Consider the following 12,658-nt stretch of genomic DNA (forward strand, 5'->3'; position numbering starts at 1 on the left):
AAGTTTATTCACTCAACTACTATTTACTGATCACTGAACTGAGATCGAAAAGAAGTGTATGTAGCCACTGTGGGACCCAGTATGGCACGTCCTCAACCACTGGAGCTAGTCATACCACATGACTCATCAAGCTCTTTACTGGGCATATGTTCTAGAATATAAGAGCCATGACACCAATGGATACATGCACACCATGTTTATCACAGCACATCACAATACAAAAGGATGGAAATAACTAAAATGTCCATCAATAAAAGAATGGATATACAAATTATGGTACATACACACAGTGGAACACTATGCTGTTCTAAAACATGAACCTATATGACACCTTATAACATAGGTGAACCTGGAGGACATTATGCTGAAAGAAATTGGTCAATGGGATGATAATGGACGGTAAGTCACTGGCTAGAAGGTAGGCACATTTTACTTTTGGTGATGGGGAAGGCAATATAGCATAAGAGAGAGGTTGGGAAAAATAAAGACAGAGTCAGGGGGAGACACTGGGGGAGTGCAAGATTCAAAGGCAACAAAGATCAATGCTGTTATATACACAATTCTTCAAGAACACCGATCTCCCAGTAGATGGATAGATAGACATGTAGGTTGACTGGATATGGTAGCTATGGTCCAGTGTCAGCTTGGCTAGGCCAGGATTCTCATGGGTCGACAGTTAAGACTTAGTAATCCTGCATGAGATGATGCGATCCGCTCCATAATGGGATCTGCTATGAGTAGGCAATCAGTCGTACAAAGATTAAGGAGGAATGAAAGAACCTTTCTCAGAGCACAGACCTGATTCAATCAGTTAAAAGAGGAAGTTGTGTGTGACCTGCTTCCAATGTAAGTGGATGCTGTGGAGAGTTTTCCTTGCTTTTTGCTGGGTCTAGATCCTGAAATAGCTCATTCTCTGATCATTGGTTCTTTAAAATTGAGCCAGCAGCCTTTTGTATTGTCTGCCTATCCCGAGAGTAGTCAAAAGCCTACCATTTTACCTGCTCTCCCTGGATCCATTTGCCTCTGTAGCCACCAGCCTGCCATCTTTCTGCTGATCCTGTTTCAACAGACTCTAAGGTCTTCTTGGTCTGATGAAGAAGACACCAAGCTTCTCAAATCAGGAGAAACCTCCAGCCTAACATTTGACTACAGCCTTGAAATTTGCCCACTTTTAAAATAAGAAAATGTTTGCAATGTTTTATGGACACACATGTTAAACTTCACTGCTGTTGCTTCTCTAGAGAATCCAGACTAAGATCCTGGCTGAAGGAAGAAGAGTGAGAATACACCCGCAATTATATACAGGGTTGACAGAGGATATTTGTACATAGATACTTAGTTTTGCTGAAATACAGTCATGAATGTGGTGACATACACAGTGAGCAAAATATGAAAACTCCTTATGCATAATTGAACACCAGGAGGGAATGAGTTGGTGGGATTAAGCAGGACAGTGGTGTCAAGGGACACAGAGGGAAATTGGAATAATTGGCATAATTATACAGGCCACAATGACAATGCCCAAATCCTACCTGGTGAGTATCACCTGGGATCTTAAAAACTCACATGTGGCTATCTGAGGAGCAATTACTGGTCTCTCCCTTCGCACAGCAAAGGAATGTGATGAAAACAGAAGATTCATGGAAACAGCTGATCCAAATAGACTCAGCTACTACGTGAACATCCATTTCCACACTCTTGACACCAGAAAGATACATGTTATCTCTCTACCACTACCAACTATTCTGGAAGGGATCATATGAGAAAGTCTTGGATAGTGTGGGAAAGTTTGTGGAACAAAACTCAAAATCATATAAAAAGACATCTTTTTTTTTCTTTCAGATGTTTCTTTCTAATGAATTGACCATTACATTTCCAAGTTCTGAAATGGCCAACAGACCATAGGAAGACATTTCTTTAGGCGCCTGCTTGAAGCCAACAGCTCCATCAAACTGTTAGCCTTGATTCAGGGCCAAAAAAAGACACCTTATTGGTAGGATAGCCCTTAAGACGGTGACCCTCAGCTATCCTTCAGGTCAGGCAATGAACTCACTCCCACAGCTCCAGTTTCAGCCGAACAGCCGGCTGGGCAATAAGGAAACACCAGTGAGGGGCACGCCACTTAGAATAACTAACTCCTAGAGATGAAAGGGCAGCACTTAGCCAAAGACAGAGAAGGCTTAAGAAAGAACTGGGAAAGGACACAGGAGGCCCAGGGAGGAAGTGGAGTTTGTGATGATAGTGCGGAGAGTACAATCTATGAGATAAATATATATATGAATTGTTTAATGTAAAATTGATGGTCTGTTCTATCAACCTTTGCCCAATTCATACACACACAAACGAGACATATGTATAGATTACAGTATTACTAATATTTAATAAAGCCTGACAGAGCATGGTTTATAGCAAAGCATATTATGTGATAGTTATGAACAAGTGCTGGTGATGTAATGCGTTAACTGTCAGACTGCTAACCACAAAACCAGCAGTTCCAATCCAGCAGTCACTCTTCAGAAGAAAGATGTGACGACTTCGGTAAAGATTTACTGTACCTAACCCTATGGTGCAGTTCTTACTCTGTCCTTTAGGATCGCAGTGAGTCAACTGGATGGCCAAACCAAAAATCAATGTTCTGCCTAGAGTCCATTCTGACTGTAATCACCCGATGGAGCAGGATTAAAGCCACATCTTTCTCCCTTGGAGCAGCTGATGGATTTGAACTAGTGATCTAGTGGTGAGGAGCCCAACCCATTACAATTCAGACAAACTTGCCTTCTTCTACCTCTCAGTTTTCTTGTCTCTAAAATGGTATTAAAATGAAACAGCCTTTAGCACAATGCATAGCCCATACTCAGCACTCGGTAACTGCTATTATTATCCTCACTATTTTCTTATGGTCCCTGAGACAATCCAGTGAGAACTGCCTTAGAGCAGAAATTCTGAAGAGTCCCGTGGCAGGAAGCTGTGAATGACAGTTGAACACCTAAAATCCACTTACACAGCAGTTCTCCACCTTTCTCATGCTCTGATTGCTTTGGTCAGAAAGCCTGGACCAATCTTGTAAACTTTTCTGTCTAATACAGTGGTTCCCAACCTTCCTAGTGCCTTGACCTTTTAATAATTTCCTCATGTTGTGGTGACCCCCAACCAGAAAATGATTTTTGTTCCTACTTCATAACTGTAATTTTGCTACTGTTATGAATCATAGTGTAAATATCTGATATGTAGGATGTATTTTCATTGTTACAAATTGAACATAATTAAAGCATAGTGGTCAATCAAAAACAATATGTAATTATGTACTGTGAAATATTTCTAATGCCAAGTAAATGAAATTTTGTCTTGCAGCATGGTGTAGCATGGGTAACAGTCCTCATGTGTACTCATATGTGGGCGTATCTGCATGTGGCCGGACCTGCCTGGAGACGGATAGAGGAGCGGTGTCTCCTTCTAAAACTATTGGAAATAAGTGTTTTCTGATGGTTGTAGGCAACCTCTGTGAAAGGGTTGTTCGACCTCCAAAGGGGCCTCGACCCACGGGTTGAGAACCGCTGGTCTAATATACGTGTCTCAATATCACTTCTGTAGTCCCAAACTGAATTGATCTGCCACCAGTCACGCTTCTATGACAGTTTCCATTGCCCTACATGCGCTTTCTGTGTCTCGGCAAACTCCTGGACGCCGGTATGACTTCATGCTCGTGGTCTCCCTCATCTGAATGGTGTGTCTTTGTCTTTGTCCTGTTTAAGACTTTATAAATGTTCTCCTTAAGTTACATGTGCGATTTGGGGCTCCTTTCGCCTGAGGCTTTCCACTCCTGTAAACACTTAGTCTGGAAAACTCACGGGGGCAGTTCTACCCTGTTCTATAGAGTTGTTATGCGTCAGAAGGAAGTCCATGTCGGAGAGTTGGGTGTTGCTGCTGTAGCTTGGTTTTGCACTCTAAAATAGAAACAAACGTACATGCACACACACTCATAGTGTTCAACCGTTACTGGAGCATTGCCAGCCATTGTTATTTAGCCCATCAGAATGTGTAATGCTCTATCGGTCTCGCTGCCTTGAGCTTATCCTTGATTAGTTTAGGCATATAACCAGGTACTGAAAACGTCAAAGCATTCTTGAGCTCTTCTGTAGAATCACGTGTGCATCTTGCTGGCACTCTCCTGCATGTTTTCAAATGTAGCACATCTTTATTCTTGAAGGGTGGATTTATTGTTGCAGGCTACTCACCATTTCCCTGAAGCTATGTTCAATAAAGATGACACGTAATCAAGCAGGGGGAACACTAATTTGGAAATAAATGTGTCTGTAAAGAAACTGGATTGATTTCCTTGCTTGGCATATGAACTGTATCTGACCACAATTCCGAGAGGGGCTTGTTGAACAAATACAGCCATTTTAGAATGCACCGTGAGCCTCCCAAGGAGGGCGTTTGGAAGGAATCGTAGATGCAATACATCTGTGGAAAAATAAAGCTCGTTATTTCACAGCCACGTTTACAATAACCGTCTTTGAAATGCTTAAGAGTTGCATCTGGAAGAATAGGCTGTACCCATGACTTACTGAGATTATGCAGTTTCTGAGACGCACTCCTCTTGATTTCGCCCTCTTTGTTTGTGTAGAGCTACAGTGCAGGGTCAATTTATTCACTCAGAATGCATTTCATACTGATAGGAATCCTAGAGTAGTGCAAACAGTTAACGCTAACGAACTAGGCTGTTGACCAAATGACTAAAGGTTCAAGTCCACCCATGGAAAACGGGCTGCCATAAAAACCAGCCATTGAAAGCCCTCTGGGGCCCAGTTCTATTCTGACCCGTAGGGTGTCAGAATCAAGTTGATGCCAATTATTTGGTGTTGGAGGATGAGGGGGGCAGTTCTGATAAAAGAGTCCCCGGGCGGTGTTAATGGTTAGCATGCTTGACTGCTTACTGAATGGTTGGCAATTCAGGTTATCAACATGTGCCTCAGAAGAAAGGTGCGGTGACCCAGCTATTCTGAAAAACCAAGTCCTTCAAAACCCTATGAGCACATAGGGCTTAGAAAAACAGGGTCCGCGTAAGTCGGGGTGAATGGTGGGGGCCCTGATGGGTGCTGAGGATGGATGGTCACTAAGCCACAAACCCTGACCTCAAGGTCTTCATAGGGAGGCAAACAAGTAGACACAATAAAAAGAGATAATGGTTGTGATACGGGGACCTATCAACGTGTCCTCAGATCCTGCAGAGCCTGATACATATGATCAAATGTTTGGACTTGATCTTATAATTGAAAGGAAGCCATTGGCACCTAATACTAGGAAGTAACATTTTCCAATTTACCCTTCCTTCCATACCCTCTAACCCTGTTCCTGCTCCTATTCTCAAGAATTAACCAAATCTCACCCTCTCTGTATTAGCCCTGAGCGTTAGTGAAACCCGTTGTCCTTTCTCTTGGTCTAGCTGCTCCCTCTCATTAAATAGCTTTTTGGCAGAGAGAGAGATTTAGGAGGTGAGATTTATTATAATTTCAATTATAAAAGGTTTGGCTTTACAAAGATTTTAACTTACCATGTCTGAGTCTCTTCCAAGGATTGTAAATCATGGCAAGTTTCCAGTGGCCCCAGGTAGCATCTCCCAGAGACACATTACTTGCAATTGATAATAAATAGCTTTGACCAAAGGGGAGAGCTGAATGGAATGCATAAGTGCCGAAGAAGGTGGCAGGCTGCTTCTGATGGTTAGATAGAATTGACCATATCAGTAGCGATATTCTATACATGGAACATATTGTATGACAAGGAGCCTGAAGTGACTTTATTTATACCTCCTTGATTCACCTTTGTGACGTGGTGGTAAGAGGATCATTTGTGCTGACATGCTGTCATGGAAATAGATCCACCTGTTTAATGTAAGCAGGCAGAGACAATGTAGTCTGATTTTCTGCATTCAATGAGGGTCAGCACCTAGAGGTACCTAAATAAGATGTTGAGAAACTCTCTGCTTAGATCTGAATTGTCTAATGGTTTCAGAGTGCTGGTTTCCTCTTGAATGGTCATGATAAGATTTCTTTTAGAAAAGAGTGACTCTCAACCTCAATTTGGGACTTTGCATGTTTCAGATATATTACAACCATAATGTTTGTGGATAATTTGATAACATTTGTAGATAATTATTTTTTTAATTATAGAGGTTACCTGTGATGTCACCCTCAACATCTTCCCAATATGCTTTCTAATGTGGAAGAGAACTGACTGGCTATCAGGAATTAATTAAAGACCTTAATAGATCAAGACTATGGGAGCAGAATGGGTGAGGCTTCCCAACAAAACTTCTTGAAGGACAGCCCTGGCTACGCTCATAAGCAGGTGCACTGGTGTGATCGAAGAACAGGCCTACTACAACATTCCTGGCCTTTCCCTCACTGCTGCAGCTCTCAGTTTTCTAAATATTTCTTTATAATAAACCTCCATGATCATCTTGTGTCCTTTGAGAGAATCTATCAAAATTACCCCTTGGGAATCCCAATAAACAGTGTCCATATCCTTCTGAGCTGCCCTCTCTGTTTTGAATTTAACTGGCCCAGCAGATCCCCTTGGAAGACACTGCTTTGATTGACCTGGTTTTCTGGATCACATTGGTAATTGCAAGAATAATACATGGTTATCATGTGTTCTACAAAGTTGTCTTCATGAGCTTCGATATTGCTTAAAGGACCGATTAAAAAAAGATCAACTCTTCGTGCTGGCCACTCTTCATGAAATACCTTTGGCACCCATCCAGTTAGAAACTTACTGAGGCCAAGATGGTCACTTAAAATTTTAAATACCCCAGACGCTATGTCTTTTGATAGCTGGGCACCATCAGCTTTCTTCACCACATTTACTTATGCATCTGCTTTGTCTCCAGCAATCCTGCTGGAAAGGTGAGCATCACGGAATGCCAGGTTGATAGAACAAAATTTAAGGGAAAGGTATGGGGAGAAAGAGGGAACCGATCACAATGATCTACATATAATTCCTTCCCAGGGAGACAGACAACAGAAAAGTGGGTGAAGGGAGACAATGTTCAGTATAAGGCATGAAAAAATAATAATAACTTATAAATTATCAAGGGTTTGTGAGGGAGAGAGAGTGGGGGAGGGAGGGGAAATGAGGAGCTAATACCAAGGGCTAAAGTAGAAAGAAAATCTTTTGAAAATGATGATGGCAACAAATGTACAAATGTGCTTGACACAATTGATGAATATATGGATTGTGATAAGAATTTCATGAGCCCCCAATAAAATGATTTTGAAAAATTTAAATGCACCTGATGTGAAAGGCTAATTTTAGTAGCTATTTTATCAATGGCAATTCTTTGGTCTTCTTCTATAATTTCATGACTTTAGTCACTTTTTCATTCTTTGAACTTGACCGTCTTCCTTCCTGACTTCTCTGTGAGGTTTTCCCAACCTTCCTTAAAATGCAGGATCCATCAGAAAACTTGCTTTATGTGGGGCAGTTGCAATGCTTCTAGGATTTTGAAAGTGTTAACTTAATTTTTTTTAATTTTAATATTGACTCTGACCTCAAAATTGTTTTATTTCATGGCATAAAAAATTAGATCCCCTTTTTAAAGACACCGAATGGAGCCTGGAAGCCCTGGTGGTTACATGCCAGGCTGCTCATCATAAGGTCAGCAGTTTGAATTCACCAGCTGCTCTGAAGGAGGCAGGTCAGACTTTCTACTCCTGTAAAGATATACCATCTCAGAAACCCTAGCCTGTCCTAAAGGGTCATTATGAGTTGGGATGGACTCAATTGCAATGAGTTTGGTTGTTTGTAGATTTGTTGTTTACTTGTTTTATAATTTTATTGGGAGCTATACATTATGGTAACACTCCATAGTTCAGTCACACCAAGCAGTATTGTACACTTGTTACCACAATCGGTTTCCAAACAATCTCCTTCTAGTTGAAATCCTTGATATCCACTCCTCTCTATCCCCTCCCTCCCCCTTATATTATATATATTATATTATATTATATTATATCTAATATATCCATTCACCTATAATTCTGTTGTTCGCTCCCCTTGAGTGGGGTTATACAGTCATCACTATGATCTTCTCTCCCTTCCACCCTCTCTTCCCTTACCCTCAGGAAACCATTACTCCCATTACTTTTTCAGGGTGGGATGGGTACCTATGTTGGCTTTCATGCACTGAACGATCTTAATTTGACCAATGATTACATGCAAGTTTAACAAGGTTAATGAGGTATAATTGAACCATAATAGTAAGGGGAGGAAATGTTAAAGAACTAGAGGAGGATAATTATGTGTTTCATCAATGCTATACCAGATCCTGGATATATCATCGCTTCCATTTGGCCCTTCTGTGAGGAACTGTCCAATTATCTTACAGGTGGGTTCTGGGTCTCCAATATATCCACGCCCTTTCACTTGATTCAGCTGCTTATTTTTGGCCTTCTGATACCTATTCCCGCCGACACCTCATGATCAGATAGGCTGGTGTGCGTTTTCTATGCGGGCTTTGTTGCTTCCCTGCTAGACGGCTGCTTATTTAACTACAAGCCTTTAAGACCCCACATGCTATATCTTTTGATAGCTGGGCATCATTAGCTTTCTTCACCACATTTGCTTATGATTCCATTTTGTCTTCAGTGATCAAATCAGGAAGGTGTGTAGCATACTGCCACATTGGTAGAACAGACCGTTCTTGTACTGAGGTAAGGTTTGAGGAGAGGCCCAAAGTCCATCAGCTCCCTTGCTGTATATATAAACAAATACCCCTAAATTAACTTATTTACATATATACATATCTACATCTCTTTCTATATATACCTAAAATGTATTTTTCTCTCTTCTTCTTTTCTCTCTTTCTTATTTCTTTCCTCCTGCCCCACAATCTTGTTTACCCACCATTCACCTCTCAGTCATTTCTCTCAGATGCTTCTTGTCCTGTAGGGTCAATCAAAATTGTTGGTCTGTTTTAAGGAGCCCTGCTGTTGGATAAGCATTGGTCTGGTAACCTCAAGGCTGACAGTTCAAACTCGCCAGCCACTCTGAGGCCATCTACTATGGTAGAGATTTACACTTTCAGGAACCCTATAGAGGGCCATTTTCGTGGGACTTGACTTGATGCCTGTGGGTCTTTTCGGGTAACAGGAATAAGACAAGTGTACTACTGAGCGAACTTGTCTGCCGTCATCAACTCATTGCAGAGACATGTTTAAACTTGTTTTTTTATTGGAATAAACCTATGCATGCATGAACTCAAGGAAGATTGGTTGTAGTCAAAATTCTAAGTCTTTGTGCCAATTAGAAGAATCAGAACCGAGAAGGGTTCATTCAGGATGGAAAGTAATGAATGTATAATGGGAAATTGTCAATAATCGATTATTTTTCACTTACCAAAAATGGAAATGGCATATGTTTCAACATAGGATAATTAGTGGTGAGGCACATGTAAGATGCTCTTTTCACCCTTAAGGATGACATAAAAACCTGGCTGTTGAAATTGACATAAAGAAAGGTCTGTCCCTTTGGCTTCAGAAGCCGTGGATGCTGTGATCTTAGAAATCAGACTGAGGCAGCCCAGACTGGATTTGTGGCATCTACGGAGACATGGTTTCCACCAAACTCCAAGACAAACTCACTGCCATTGATTCAGACCTGACTCAGAGTGACCCCCTAGGACAGAATCCAGCTGCCTCTTTGGGTTTCCAAGGCTGTAACTCTTTTGGGGAGCAGAAAACCTCCACTTTCTATAATGAGTGGCTTGCAATTTTGAACTACTGACCTACGGTCACCAACCCAACTTGTAACCCACTGTTCACCAGGGCTGGTTAAGATGTCTACAGCGAGAAAGTGTGGGAGAGTGACCTAGACCCCACGGACACAGACACTGAGGCACAGTTTCGCGGCCTTTGCAACAAAACCACTTGCAATCAGGTCGTATAGGCCTGCAAAGACCTGTCACCTACTGTTACAGATTAAATTGAGTTCTCCCAAAATCAGCGCTGGAACGCCGACGCCTATACCTTTGAACATAATCTTGTTTGGAAAAGGGATTTTGTTGCTGTTGTTGTGCTGCTATGTAAGTTATGTCCTATGTTAAGTTAAATATGGTTGGTTCTAAGTCTAATGACTTCTAAGTTCAAAAAGACTAGAAAGTGCCTTCCACACCTGAGAAGATAGACTCCATCTGAGAATTAGCTACAAGCCAAGGACACACAGAATTCCTATAAAAACCGCTCCCTCTAAGGAAGGAATCAGCATGGCTAAAACTCTGATTGGGACTTTCAGTCCCTGGAACTGAAAAAACATAAACAAATTTCTGTTCTTGAAAACCACCCATTTGTGCTATAACGACTACTAAATGAACATCACACCTATTAGGACCCCCATCTCTCCTTCTTCCCCCTTTATCCTTCTTCTTTCTTGCTCTAATAAAGATAATGGAGAAAAAATTATTGAATAAAAAGGTAAATCATTAGATTTCAGAAAATATGGTTTGTTAGAAAGATAAATTTCCAGAGTCTTCTGAAGAGTTGCTTTCCCCCAACCCCTGAGCCTTAAATTTGGGGGTTCCATATGCAGACTTCTCTCCTTTTAATTTGATTTATGGCCATCAGCCAACATGTAAGAAACCTACGTCATGCCCTACCTAATGCAGCGGTTCTCAACCTGTGGGTTGACCCCTTTGGGGGGGTCAAAAGACCATTTCACAGGGGTCGCCCAATTCATAACAGTACCAAAATTATAGTTGTGAAGTAGCAACGAAAATAATTTTGTGGCTGGGGGGGTCACCACAACATGAGGGACTGTATTAAGGGGTTAAGGCATGAGGGAGGTTGAGAACCACTGCCCTAATGGATTTTGAACAAACGGACTGGCTTCATTGTGAACAACAAGATAAGGACTGTCAATGGGGCCCTCCCTGGCTGCTGAGACTGGACTTCTCATCTTAAGTAATTCATCTGAGTTATGTTCAGATGTAAATGTGATTGTAGAGACACATTTCATGCCATTATTATCATTGGTAAGTAATCTCGGATTCATTTACCAGGGTAACCAATCATTATCACTACCTAGATACAAGCCGGCCACAAGTAGGTTTTTTGGCATATCTTGAGTATCCGCCATCTATATTAGACGCTGGTCCAAAGACTGCCTGCAGGGTTGTGAGTGAGTCTGCACCACACTTCTGACAAGCACTAGTCTGAGGGCGAACAGGAGCTTGGAACCCGTTTTCTGACACTAAGGTTAAAAATCGGGTGGGGAGAGGGAGCGTCTCCATAGAGGTGTCACACTGGCAGGATTTGCAGGGAAATGAAGGACCCTGAGAGGTTTGGGAGCTAGAAAGGGGGTACTCAAAAACGGTAGGGCATTTGAGACTAACTGGGAGTAGAGTCTACATGGTTGGTGTTGTGACAGGTCAGGAGACGATTGATCATCTCCTGGTCTTGGGTTCACAGACTAGAACCTGCATGCCCCTGACCTGTGATGAAGAGGCTTGCCAGAGATAATACATGCAAAATATGAAGTGGATAAGGTAAAAATAACATTTTGCTTTCTGCCTTCTTCTCCTATTGTATCTTGGGCTGGCCCTAAGCTGATGCCATATACTGCCCCAAACCCAGCTGCTTTAAAGAGTGGGTAATGAGCTATTACAAATTTATTTTTTTAAACAGCCATTTCATTTTGCTTTTCAAAATGATGAACAAAATATTGTCAAGAAAATGACATTGACTCATGCATTTCTTATCAGCTGTTATTTACAATTTACATATATCAAGTTTGGCTCTATTAGACATACGGATTAGAAAACACAAGTTACTGTTAAGGATCATCCAGTCTTTGTCCAACTCTTCATTGAAGTATTAGAAAATTTTAATTTGAAAGAACGTTTTCTTATATATATTGCTGTGTATGCACTATCATAAAGCAACTGTTTCCTTATCCTTATTTTCTGAACACTATTTCCTGGGAAATTGTGCTTCAACCCCAGGATCTTTTTTGCATTCCTTGTTGTTAACCTTATAGATCTAAATTAAGAGATCTTTATTTAGATCTCGTAAGCTTTATTTAGAGAAAATGACATCAACTAAGTTTTCCTGACTCTCTTATTTAAAAGGACGTGTACACTAACACTCAAACTTGTTTTTCTCATCTTTTACACAAATTAATTAAAATTATCCTTAACTAGCATTATATAGCAGATATGTTAATTTATCATTTATTTTCCTAATTTCCACCTCCTGCCAAGCCACTAGAATGATAACAGCCTGGGGCTAAGCACTTCATTTTGGTCTCTGATAGGAGGTGGCTTTAAAAAGTTCAGGGGAAAAATTCCATTATATTTTAATTCCATTTTTCAAAAAACGTTTTGAAGCCCCTTGTATAGCTCTAAGACCTAGAACAATATCCGGCCCTTTGTAGGCACTCAACACGTGTTCTTTTGTGATAGAACAATTCCAAGTTTGGCACATTTAATGATTACACAGGTATAATAAAACTGAGTTTTCCTCATGTTTCTAGAATCATGAAATTATTACTAGTGAACCTCACCAGCTTTACTCCATTGTGTATCATTTTCAACATGCAGTCACCATATGGGCAAGTTCTATTACTAGATATTTTGGTTAAAAATGCTCTATTTTATACCCAA

The 12,658-nt window shown here is 40.9% G+C and overlaps 1 non-coding gene across 1 annotated transcript; it reads right to left on the bottom strand.

The window, feature by feature from the left end:
* Positions 1 to 1,840: 1,840 nt before the first annotated feature.
* On the bottom strand, positions 1,841 to 1,976 carry LOC142447684 (small nucleolar RNA SNORA2/SNORA34 family). Its single transcript, XR_012784345.1, has one exon. It is a non-coding gene; the product is annotated as a small nucleolar RNA SNORA2/SNORA34 family (small nucleolar RNA).
* Positions 1,977 to 12,658: the final 10,682 nt, after the last annotated feature.

This window comes from Tenrec ecaudatus, chromosome 4, assembly GCF_050624435.1.
Source record: "Tenrec ecaudatus isolate mTenEca1 chromosome 4, mTenEca1.hap1, whole genome shotgun sequence".
NCBI classification, from domain to species: Eukaryota; Metazoa; Chordata; class Mammalia; order Afrosoricida; family Tenrecidae; genus Tenrec; species Tenrec ecaudatus.